The sequence below is a fragment of the Lactuca sativa genome, chromosome 8 (genome assembly GCF_002870075.4).
Source record: "Lactuca sativa cultivar Salinas chromosome 8, Lsat_Salinas_v11, whole genome shotgun sequence".
NCBI classification, from domain to species: Eukaryota; Viridiplantae; Streptophyta; class Magnoliopsida; order Asterales; family Asteraceae; genus Lactuca; species Lactuca sativa.
The window spans coordinates 276,664,052-276,675,066 of record NC_056630.2 but is presented as its reverse complement, the minus strand read 5'-3'; the positions used below and the strand labels follow the sequence as shown (position 1 = coordinate 276,675,066).

The window sequence follows — 11,015 nt, the reverse complement described above, 5'->3', positions numbered from 1 at the left end:
CATTCCGACGCTGCGGTCTGGCTAGTGGTTGCTGTCCTGGCTACGCCTCCTCTTGCTCGTCATCTATCGGCGGTATAACAAAACGACCCCCGATATTCACCACCGCTCGCATAACACCCAAGACTTGAATGGTCAAGTCTGTGTCCGGGAATCGAGTAAGATTCCTCACAAAGTCATGGGTCAAAATATGATATGACCTAGCCAGGCGAGTAACCAAATGCCCCCTTGTAATCGGGCTCCCGGGACTAGAATTGGTCGCTTTCTTCCCCATGAATCTCGCCAACATATAAGGTAAATCACAACAAACTCCCGGGGTAATAAGAGTCCATAAATAAAACAGATTCTGAATGGGGACCTTATCACCATGATGCTTGTGATTTATTGAAAAAGTGATAAGGCGGTGTAAAAATCGGAAAACCGGATTCCGAATTTGTGACTCACTCGAGTCACGAGTGTTGTACTCATGGCTAGAAATGCTCCTCCAGAACCGAACATCCAAAACATCGGGATTAAAATCCCGTATGCAGCCAAGCAAGAACGGAATGAAAAACAGAGATTGCGTCTCCACTTCTGTATAGAGCCCCATACGCCAAGAAAATTCCCGAAGACTACACTCTCGGTATACACCACCCAAACGAAACACAAGCGCCCGGTTGTAGGTGAAATCAAGGGTGTGTTCCTCGAAGCATACGGTAGAGAGAAACTCTACCGATAATTCCCGGTATACGGGTTCTTGGATGGCAAACAAATTCCTCCACCCGTGACAAGTGAACGAAAATTGGTCCCCTTCATATGTTTTCGACCAATAGCGTGTCAACTCTGCAACCATTCCCACTCCATCAAGCCATCCCCAATCGATAATTGGGGCTATTGCAAACTCCCTATTGTACAACCATCCAAGCTGATTCTCGTAAGTAGTTAACAACGGTCGGGGAATGTTTTGAGGAAACTGGTATAAGGGATGTATGCTTGCTACATCTATCGGGTTTTCCTCCTGTGGAACATCTCGTCGTGGTCCCATTTCTGTATACAAAAGCAAACCAAAGCAGCAAACAAGCAACATATTAAAACAATTTAAACATGTTTCACAGAAGTCACGACGTGGCCAGGCTACGCCACGTCGTGGGCCGCGATCGGTCACAGTTTCTAGATCGGTCTATGTGCATGCCGTTTCTACTAAATTAATGCTTGGGGTTTGTTCCTATGGACATTTAAGGGATATTCAACCTAAAATCAACCACTAGATTCAACCAATTTCGTGAATCATACAAACCCTAACCATGAAAACTTGAAATTGAAAGAACTAACTACAAAATAATAAGTAAAACACATACCAATTAGATTAATTGGCAAGATCTTGTAAGGAAATTGGAAGTAGATTAAGAAATTGGATGTGGAGTTATGCTGTTCCCGTTCATGCAGCAGCTTCTAAGTATGATTGGGGCTTATGGTCAAAGGGTTTTAAGGAAATGGTCCCCCCTGATTTTTAAAGGCCACGGCGTGGTTAGCTATGCCCACATCGTGGACCTTAAATATGTTCTCTGGTCCCGTGTTTCCATTTCGACCCACGACGTGGCTGGCTATGCCCACGTCTTGGAAACTGCCAAATGCAAAATTTTAATAAAGTCTAACATATTAACTAATTACTTTGCATTTCATTCATTATTTAAAGTTCCCCACAGCTAATTCTTTACCAATTATCAGTTTTTAGATGATGAATTGATGTCTTTCCTAATTAAAAGCTAAAAAAAATTAAAAAGAAAAGGAAATGCAAACCAAGCTCGGGTTGCCTCCTGAGAAGCGCTTCTTTTTCTTGGAGTCTTGAGCTAGACTCCATGCCTTCTACGTTGAATCTTCGGAAGAGTCTACCACCAGGATCTTTTGTTCCTTGAACCGCCGCTTGTAAGCTTGAAATCGTCTTTTATATGCCTTCTTTGAATTCTCCTTTTTAGCTTTTCCATCTTCTTCAAGCTTGCGTTTTGTGCCCTTCGTTTGTTCCTTGCACTCCATAGCATTTTCCTCCTCTTTCACCATCGGCCTTGTTACTCTTGAAGTGACCTCCTCTTCATCACTTGTCATTTCCTCATCCTCTTCACTCACCCAAGAAGGCGGACTCTTGTAAGCTATGACTTCAATCAAATACGGAACAGATGCCCTCGGTTTTGTCCTTTTGACTTGATGAATTGCCTTTATCTCTTCTTCCATAAGCTTTTCCAGTTCTTCTAGTTCATTCTCTTCATTAATTGTGAACACCTCTTCTTTATCTTCTTGAAAGTCATCTTTTATCCCAAAGACTTCTTGTTCATCTCCAACCCTCAAAGTGAGCTTAGACTCGCGGATATCAACAAGGGCTCCAGCTGTGTTAAGCAATGGCCGACCAAGGATTATTGGAATATCCGGATCTTCTTTCATGTCTAAGACTACAAAGTCTATTGGAAAAACAAATTTTCCAATTTTCACCAAAATATCCTCCACGATGCCACGGGGTTGTGTCACCGAACGATTTTGTCACACCCCGAAAACCAAAGGCGGAAACGTTTCCGGGGTTGGCTCCACGTTGAGTATCAAATCCAATGTACATAGTAATCCCAGTAAACAACCATTACATTACATATATATATGAAAGTTTACATTTGGTTCAAAAGTAAATTGTACAAAAGTTATACATATATCATATGAACTAAACGAGACGAGTCTTCTGAGCACTCCGTCTTCACCAAAAGATATCGTCGGGTACCTGTCTAACTTGGACCTGAGAATACAAGCAGTTTGAAAATCAGCATAAAGCTGGTGAGTTCATAAGCGGTTTTGTTTTATGAAAATGTATCGGTTTCCTTTAGTTTTTCCGAAAAAGTTTGTTATCCAAGAATATCCCATATTTTCTTATGTTAAATAGTTTCGTTATCTTTCATTACCGTTCAGTTACGCGTTATAAGTTAGCCCCAGGAAAATCCCATATTTTCCTAAATGCAAGATTGATTGAATAACACAGAGTATAGTTTAATACACAAAACTATATATTGAAAATCATAGGATTACTACCCCGAATTAGACGAGAATACTAGAATATACACGAACTGTAGATACAAAGAATTTTGAAAACCTTGTGACTAACATCCCGAACTAGTTACAAGATAGTTTGATATACTAGGAAATATAGATTGAAAACCATGGGACTACTATCCCGAATCAGATATAAGATTGTTTGATAAAACCATGGGATCACTATCCCGAATTTGATATAAGATAGTTAGATAAAATCATGGGATTACCATCCCGTACAAGATATAGATTCAAAACCATGGGATTACCATCCCGTACAAGATATAGATTTAAAACCATGGGATTACCATCCCGAACGAGATATAGATAAAAGACCATGGGATTATCATCCCGAACAAGATATAGATTCTAAACAAAATCCCAGCTGTGAATAAGTTCATATTAATACGTATTGTGAGTCGGGTAACCATGCTGATACGACAACGAGACCTCCTGGACGTTAGTCAGACGTCGGACGATATACAAAATTTGTCACCCCAGGCGTGCCCGCCTAAGTGTAGCTAGCAGTTAAGGTGTGGGATTGTCAGTCCCGAATAGATCTATTCACAAATTCCTCGCTCTCCCTCCAGGAGACTCTGGTTACACTTCCGGAGAGGATTTACTGATCATCCATAAAGGGTAGTGACTATCTCACAAACTAGTACTAAATTATTCAGAGGGTTCTCATACGATATCAAACATACAAAGATTATGAAACATGATACAGTGAAAATAGATACATACAATAAACTATCTGGCAATACATTCAAATGATACGAAGATAAACTGAATCAGACATAGTTTATCTAATAACTTTATACAGATATCAGTACATGATATAAAGAGAAATATCGAACCCCAAATTATTCCCATAATAATTTGATTAGTTTGGTTATTTTCTTAACTAAAATCCATTTAGTTGTAATTGATAAATCATTCCTTATGCTCAGCATAATACATAAGGAGTAAAAGAGTTTATAAGTTTGCCAGATATTATTTGAAACACGTCAATGTTATAATTCGAAAACAGTTATAGTTTGCTTGTATTCCCCCCCTGAAAACATTGAAAATCACGGAAAAAGGCGTAGGGGTATGAACTCACCGGACGAGAAACGTGACGATTTGGATGCTAAGTGTTGGTCCGGGGCTTGCGAACACACGAGGTTCCTAAGTATAATGTAAAGATACACATTTGTATCTAATTAGGACTTAGTTTGATTATTTGATAGGGACAATTGCTTCTAGTCGCGAAAACACCCCGATACAAGTGTTTGGAGGGACCCGGGTGACATTTAGGGACACATATAGTTAGGATATTGAATTGGGACTTCAAAGGAATACTCCTTAGGGAGTTTACGGCCATAATGACCCTCTCCCCATGAGTTTACGGCCGTAAACTCATGGTGGGGTGAGTTATGGCAGAAAATGGCTTCAAACACTAAGGGAATAATTTTAGAATTTGGTTTAAGGACTTGGAATGATTTTTAAACATCAAATAGACCCATTTAAGGGAGTTTACGGCCTAGCATAGGCTCCTGGCCGTAAACTCCTAAATACCCAAGAAAAATTGTGTTTTTGGTTTCCAAACAAATCACATGTGATTGCTAAAATTATTTCAATGCCTTACATGAGATTTTATGAGACATTTGAGGAGTTTTTGGAGTTTACGGCCTATGAGACCCCCCTCATGGTCGTAAACTCTCTTATAGAGTGATTCCATGTGTTTTAAAGCCAAAAACTTGTTTGTATGCACTTCTAGAAATTATTCTAAGGCTTTAGGGGTGTTAAAGTGGCTTTCTAACACCTTAAAATGAATTTACACTATGTTTCAAGGAGTTTACGGCCCAAGCATAAGCCTTGGCTGTAAAATCACATAAATCCTTCAAAAATTATGTTTAAGGTGTCCAAATGCTAAAACCATATTCCTAAAATTCATATCTAAGCCTTATAAGTGATTTGGAAGGGTTTAAGGTCACAAAAACCCCATAAATATGAGTTTACGGACCAAGATTGTGCCTTGGCCGTAAAATCCTTCAAATCCATCAAAATCCATGTTTTAAATGTTCTAAGTCTATTCCATGAAGTCATATAGCCATATCTAAAGTCCAATTGTGTTTAGGAAGGGTTTTATGGCTTAAAAATCCACTTATTATGAGTTTACGGCCTAAACATTATCCTTGGCCGTAAACTCCTATTCAAGTCCCCAAATTATAGTTTAAGGCATTCTAAGTCCATTCCATAAAGCCTTCTAGCCATATCAAAGGTCCATTTGTGTTTTGGAAGGATTTTTGTGCTCTAAAAACCCATTTCTTATGAGTTTACGGTCTAAGACTATTCCAGGGCCGTAAACTCATGAATGTTGTCCTATTCCATCTTTTGAACTCAAATTTGAAGGCTAGGGAGGTTACATATCAAGTTAGGGAAGGTACCTCAAAGATTTGGAGCCTAAAATTGATGATTTTGACCCTTAAACTTGGATTTAGGAGAGAGGTTAGAGAGAGAGTAGAGAGAGGAAGAAAAAGCTTCAAATGAATGTTTAAACACATTTATATAGTTCCCAAAACTTGGACACGGTGGAATTCTACTCGATACCGGCCTTAAACGAGGCTTTAGGTCGTACCCGATTAAGTTTCCGTCACCCGGCGGGGACGTTTCTAAAAATTATGAAATAAATATTTTTGGGCTAAATTCATGAGTTTCTAAATGGTTTGAACACTCATTAGATCATAATAAACATATAAATTTAATTAACTAAACCCAAAAACGACACCGGAACGTTTCGATATACGGCGAGTTATACGGGTAGAATGGGTTTTTCGGCGATGGAAAACTTTGGGTTGTTACAGATTCGCCATGTGAATCTTCATTTTTGTAGCCTTCATCTTCTGAATCTCCAATTTTTGATAAAATGAAAAAGGCATCAGATTAATGCTAGCCCCAGAATCGGCTAAAGCATTAACCTTCATTTTATTCCCAAACTCACATGGAAGAGTGAGGCGTCCAGGACCCCCATCTTTTCTGGTGTTTCTCCCAACACAGCTTTTGAAGTTTGTTCACTTAGAATCACTGTAGACTGCTTCTTTAATTGCCTTTGAGTGTGTATTAAGTCTTGCAGTAATTTCTGGTTCTCGGGAGCTTTGGATACGGATTCGACAAAGGGGGTATTAACTGGGATTCCCTTCACATGCTTTACATACTCTAAATACTCCTTCTCCAGTAGACTAAGTGCAGCTCGGGTGGGAAATGGCAAAGGTGGCTGATAAGCTGGAACGGTCTCAAAGGGGTTTTGATCAGACATGCGCCACGTCATGGCTAGAGGAGTGCCACGTCGTGGCGAGCCTGGTTCAACAATTTTTCCACTTTCGATCCTTGATTTCTTGGGCTGCTGTGGTTCTTCTTCCAATGCCTCCAGGAACTCAGATATTGCATCTTTTTCAGTATCGATGGCCCTTACGTAAGATTGGGGCTTTACTTCGGGATTCTTCGGGGACAATTTTTCATGAACTAGAGTGGCTAGTTGACCAAACTGTACTTCAAGGTTATGGATGGAGGCTTGCTGGTTCTTTATCAAAGTTTGTTGTTCCAAAATGGCGGAATCAGTGGCATCGTGTCTCTTTTCCGAAGCCTCCATAAACTTCATCAAAATGGTCTCTAGGTCGGGTTTCTTCTCGGCCGGTGGCTGCTCCTTTTGATAAAGGCCTTGACCTGTCTGCCTATATTTTTCTTCTTTTTGCTTCTTATACTCTTCATATGGCAGCCACTCTTTCTTAGGTTTCCTCCATTCCTCATCAAACTTATCCCCACTAGAGTAGCACACTTGAGCTTTTCTGTTCCCAAACTCATCTACATTGCAGTCCTTGGTCAAGTGTGGACCACTGCATCTCTCGCACCCTACTCTTATGGCATGTATCGACTGGTCCATTTGTGTTATCCTACGATCCACGTTATTCAACATGGCCATGACAGCTGCAATTTCTTTAGTTTGGGCCCCTCCACTGCCTTTGATTCCATCTTGCCTTGGGTTGTGGTATTCACGAGAGTGTTTCGCGAATTCTTCAATTAGTTCCTTGACCTCCCTTGGATTTTTCTTTGTTAACGGTCCTTGAGAATCAAGGAGTTGTCTTGTCATCACATTGTGTCACACCCCAAAATCGGAACGGCGGAAACGTTCTGGGGTGGATGACGTCATGTCAAGTATCACAACACATGCATTATAGTGATCAAAGTACAACAAAACATTGCATTAATAGTAATAGTTTTACATGGTTACATTACAATACATCAATGAATACAAGTAAATATAAGTAAGTACAGCAAGGTACTAAGCCATCTTCATCAACAGCTCCGGGGGTGTACCTGTCTAATGCTAACCTGAGAATACAAGTTATTTGAAAAGCGAGTATCAGCATTTTTACAAATGCTGGTGAGTTCATAAGTATTTAATGACATTTATCCAAATAACTTTATAAAGTAGTAGTTTAAGTGTTTACTGTGTATTAGAGTTCTTTCCAGAAAATCCTATATTTTCTTTAATAAAGCAGCCTTCTACCAAGACTGGTCAGTGTTATGTGGTAAGAAGTCATTTTCCCTAAATTGCTATCATTATCAAAATACTGAATTTGATTATTGAGGAAAGCAAACGACATTAGGGAATAACATATGCCTCAGCAGTGAGGACTGCTGACTAAGGCAAGGAATCATAGACTCCAGGAGAGTATCGAACCAACGACACGCCTGGTTCAGTCTATCAAATGGAGACTCAGACCCCCAGAAGGTATCAAATGAAAGGTACAGCTGGTAAGGTCTAAAACAGTGAAAGACAGACCCCAGACAGTATCAGATGAAAGATACGTCTTGTAAGGTCAAAACAGAGAAAACAGACCCCGGACAGTATCAAATGAAAGATACGTCTTGTAAGGTCAAAACAGTGTGACTCTGAAAATGAATTACCAGCATACAGTGTAAATTGCCGGTGAAATACCGTTACCTTAAAGCCAATGAATTATAAGGTAACCCGGGATACTCGTAACCATACCGACTAGAGTACCAGACGCCCTACAAGCGTCTAAATATGACATTTGTCACCTGTTGGCTTGGTAGGCCGGGACTGTAGCTAGCAGTCTGGGTGCGGGGTTGTCAATCCCGTATAGATCTATACACACAATGTCTGCTCTCCCTACAGGAGATTCTGGTTACCAACTAGACGACGGAGAAGGCTGTGTCCTGAAGATGCATCCCAAATAGTGGGTAGAGACTTCCAAATAGTGGGTAGTGTGTAAGTGTTGAACTAGAGGTAGAGACTTCCCAATAGTGGGTTTCCAATGTAAGTGTAGACTAGAGGTAGAGTCTCTTAACGGAACTGACTAGAGAATTCCTATATGTCCATACTCATATACATAATATATAACTAATGAATCAAACGACCTTCGAACGGCCATCCGATCCCACCAGACCACATCTCAACAAAGAAAAGGAAATAGGGCGGAAGAGCCTTCCTAAGTCTTTCAATCATTACTTATATGTACCTATATAATCACATACATACATCTAACTACGACTGAGTGTGTATCAAGTAGAAGTGATTCTTGTGAAGTAGGAGAATCTAACAAGTGAAGTAGGAGCGATCACAAGTGAAGTAGGAGTGTCGAACAAGTATAAGCGTATCACGAAGTAGAGACGACAATAAGTGAAGTAAGAGCGTCTATCAGGTATAAGAGACTACAGGTATAAGTGAAAGCGTTACTAAGTAGGAGTATAAAACAAGTATAAGCGAAGCAGCAGTATCTAATAAGTAAAAGTATACGTCGTGAAAGGGAAACTTTGATGAAAAACCTTTATATTCGGAGAAAATCACAGTTTGTATTCTTTTGTAAAATATGTTTGAAAACCTTTGAAAATCTTTCATAAACCAGTTTAGAATGAATTTAGGGAAAACAGTATAAGTAAGAGTTTTGAAGCAATTGAAACCCATTATAGTGTCCTACTCGGTAAAACAGTGTATAGTGGTAAAATCTTGTGCATGCGGGTTATCAATCACATGTGATTGATATGATAAATGGCATGTTTAACTTGTATTCCCCCCTATAAAAGATGTAAAAACATTTAAAAGGTTCATTCAGGGGTATGAACTCACCTGGTGCAAGTAGGTCCGACGAGGGTGCCGTTTGGGCGTTCGGTGTCACGTAAAGACTCGAACACACTCAATGACCTATTTAACATATGATAACATATGTTCACATACAATTATTATATTTAATACTAATTAAACAAGTATACGCGCTCAAAGGAGCGGAAAACACTTTGGTTAAGTGTTTGGGTGTCCCGGGTAGCGTCTAAAGGTGCGTATGGCTTAGGAAAGGAGTTTACTCTCTGAGAGTAAACCCGTAATATGTTGTTTACGGCCCAGGGACTATTCACCATGAGTTTACGGCCGTAAACTCATGGTGAAGGGTTCTAGTGTGTTTTAAGGCTCTATCTTGTTAGTGGAATTTTTCTAAGTCCAAATCCAAAAGGCATGAGTGAGTTTAAGGTCTTTCAGGGCATTTTAATGGAGTTTACGGCCCAGGGACAACTCCTAAGGGAGTTTACGGCCGTAAACTCTCATTCCTTGACTTTTGTGAAGTTTCAAGCCCTTAATACCTTGCTAGTAATTTATAATGAAGTGTGAGGCCATTTGGGGGAATTACAACTATCATTTGGGCATGTTTAGGGGTGTTTACGGCCCTGGTACATGCCTGGGCCGTAAACTCCTTTTTTCCCTCCATTTTTATGTGTTTAAATGGTTTAAACCCGAAATGATAAGCCCCTAATTTATGTATGAAGCCCTAGGGTGGTTTGGGAGTGTTTTTGGGGCTTTTTGACATGTTTAAGAGGTGTTTACGGCCTTGGCATATGCCAGGGCCGTAAACTCTCTTTTACCCCCCTATAATCAAGTGATTTAATGTTTAAACACTCCTAGGCAAATCCCTTAATTTATTTCCAAGCCTTTAGGGACTTTTGGGGGTCATTTTGGACTTTATTTAGGGGTTTACGGCCTAAGGAGGAGCTTAGGCCGTAAACTACTTTTCAACAGCTTCCAAGTCCGATTTTTAAACTATAAACATGAATCATAATGTTTAAAACAAGCTAGGGTAAGTGGACTTACGATTTGGAAGCGTTTGGTTGCGGATTCGGTTCGAAAACGAGTCTAGAGAGAGAGTATAGAGAGAGAAAGGGTAAAAAGCTCCAAATGGAGTTTACTCCCCTTTATATATGGGTGGGAGTTGGAGCTCCGTGAAATTCTACCCAATACTGTCGTTATACGGGGCTTTTGGTCGCACCCGATTTAGTGGTCGTAATAATAAAAACTAACTTTTCCAACTAAATGGAACTGTGTAATACGAGTTTTTATTTTCTTTTATCACGACTTAACGACATAAATAAATGTAAACAAATGGAATGTTTATTAAATTGACGACCTCTAACTAACGAAACTTTTATAAACTGGAATATTCCGTTAACGGTAACGGGGAAATGTAGCGTAACAATTTGGGTTGTCACACATTGACCCCATCATATAAGATTGACATCTCTTGCTACACATTTAGGTCATGTTGAGGTCAATTTCTGAGCAAGCCCTTGTACCGCTCCCATGCTTCGTATATTGACTCCCCCGGCTGTTGCTCAAAGTTGGCTATCGCCTTTTTGAGTTTCGCTATCTTGGATGGCGGGCAAAACTGGTCCAGGAATTGCTCACGCATTTGAACCCAAGTAGTGATTGTACCCGGTGGAAGTGCTTTCAACCACTCCTTAGCAGCTCCTTTGAAAGTGATGGGAAGCATCCTAAGCAAGACTGTGTTTCTTTTGACATTTGGGACATTGAAGTAGTCCGCAATGTCGTTGACTTCATCTAGATGCTTAAAAGCATCCACATGATCTTTCCCGAAAAATGGGATGTCCTTCAGTGCGGTCAATATGTGTCCCTTCAGCTCGAA

At 40.0% G+C, this 11,015-nt stretch overlaps 1 non-coding gene across 1 annotated transcript; it reads left to right on the top strand.

The window, feature by feature from the left end:
- The first annotated feature begins 10,626 nt into the window (after positions 1 to 10,626).
- On the top strand, positions 10,627 to 10,733 carry LOC111902126 (small nucleolar RNA R71). Its single transcript, XR_002853682.1, has one exon. It is a non-coding gene; the product is annotated as a small nucleolar RNA R71 (small nucleolar RNA).
- Positions 10,734 to 11,015: the final 282 nt, after the last annotated feature.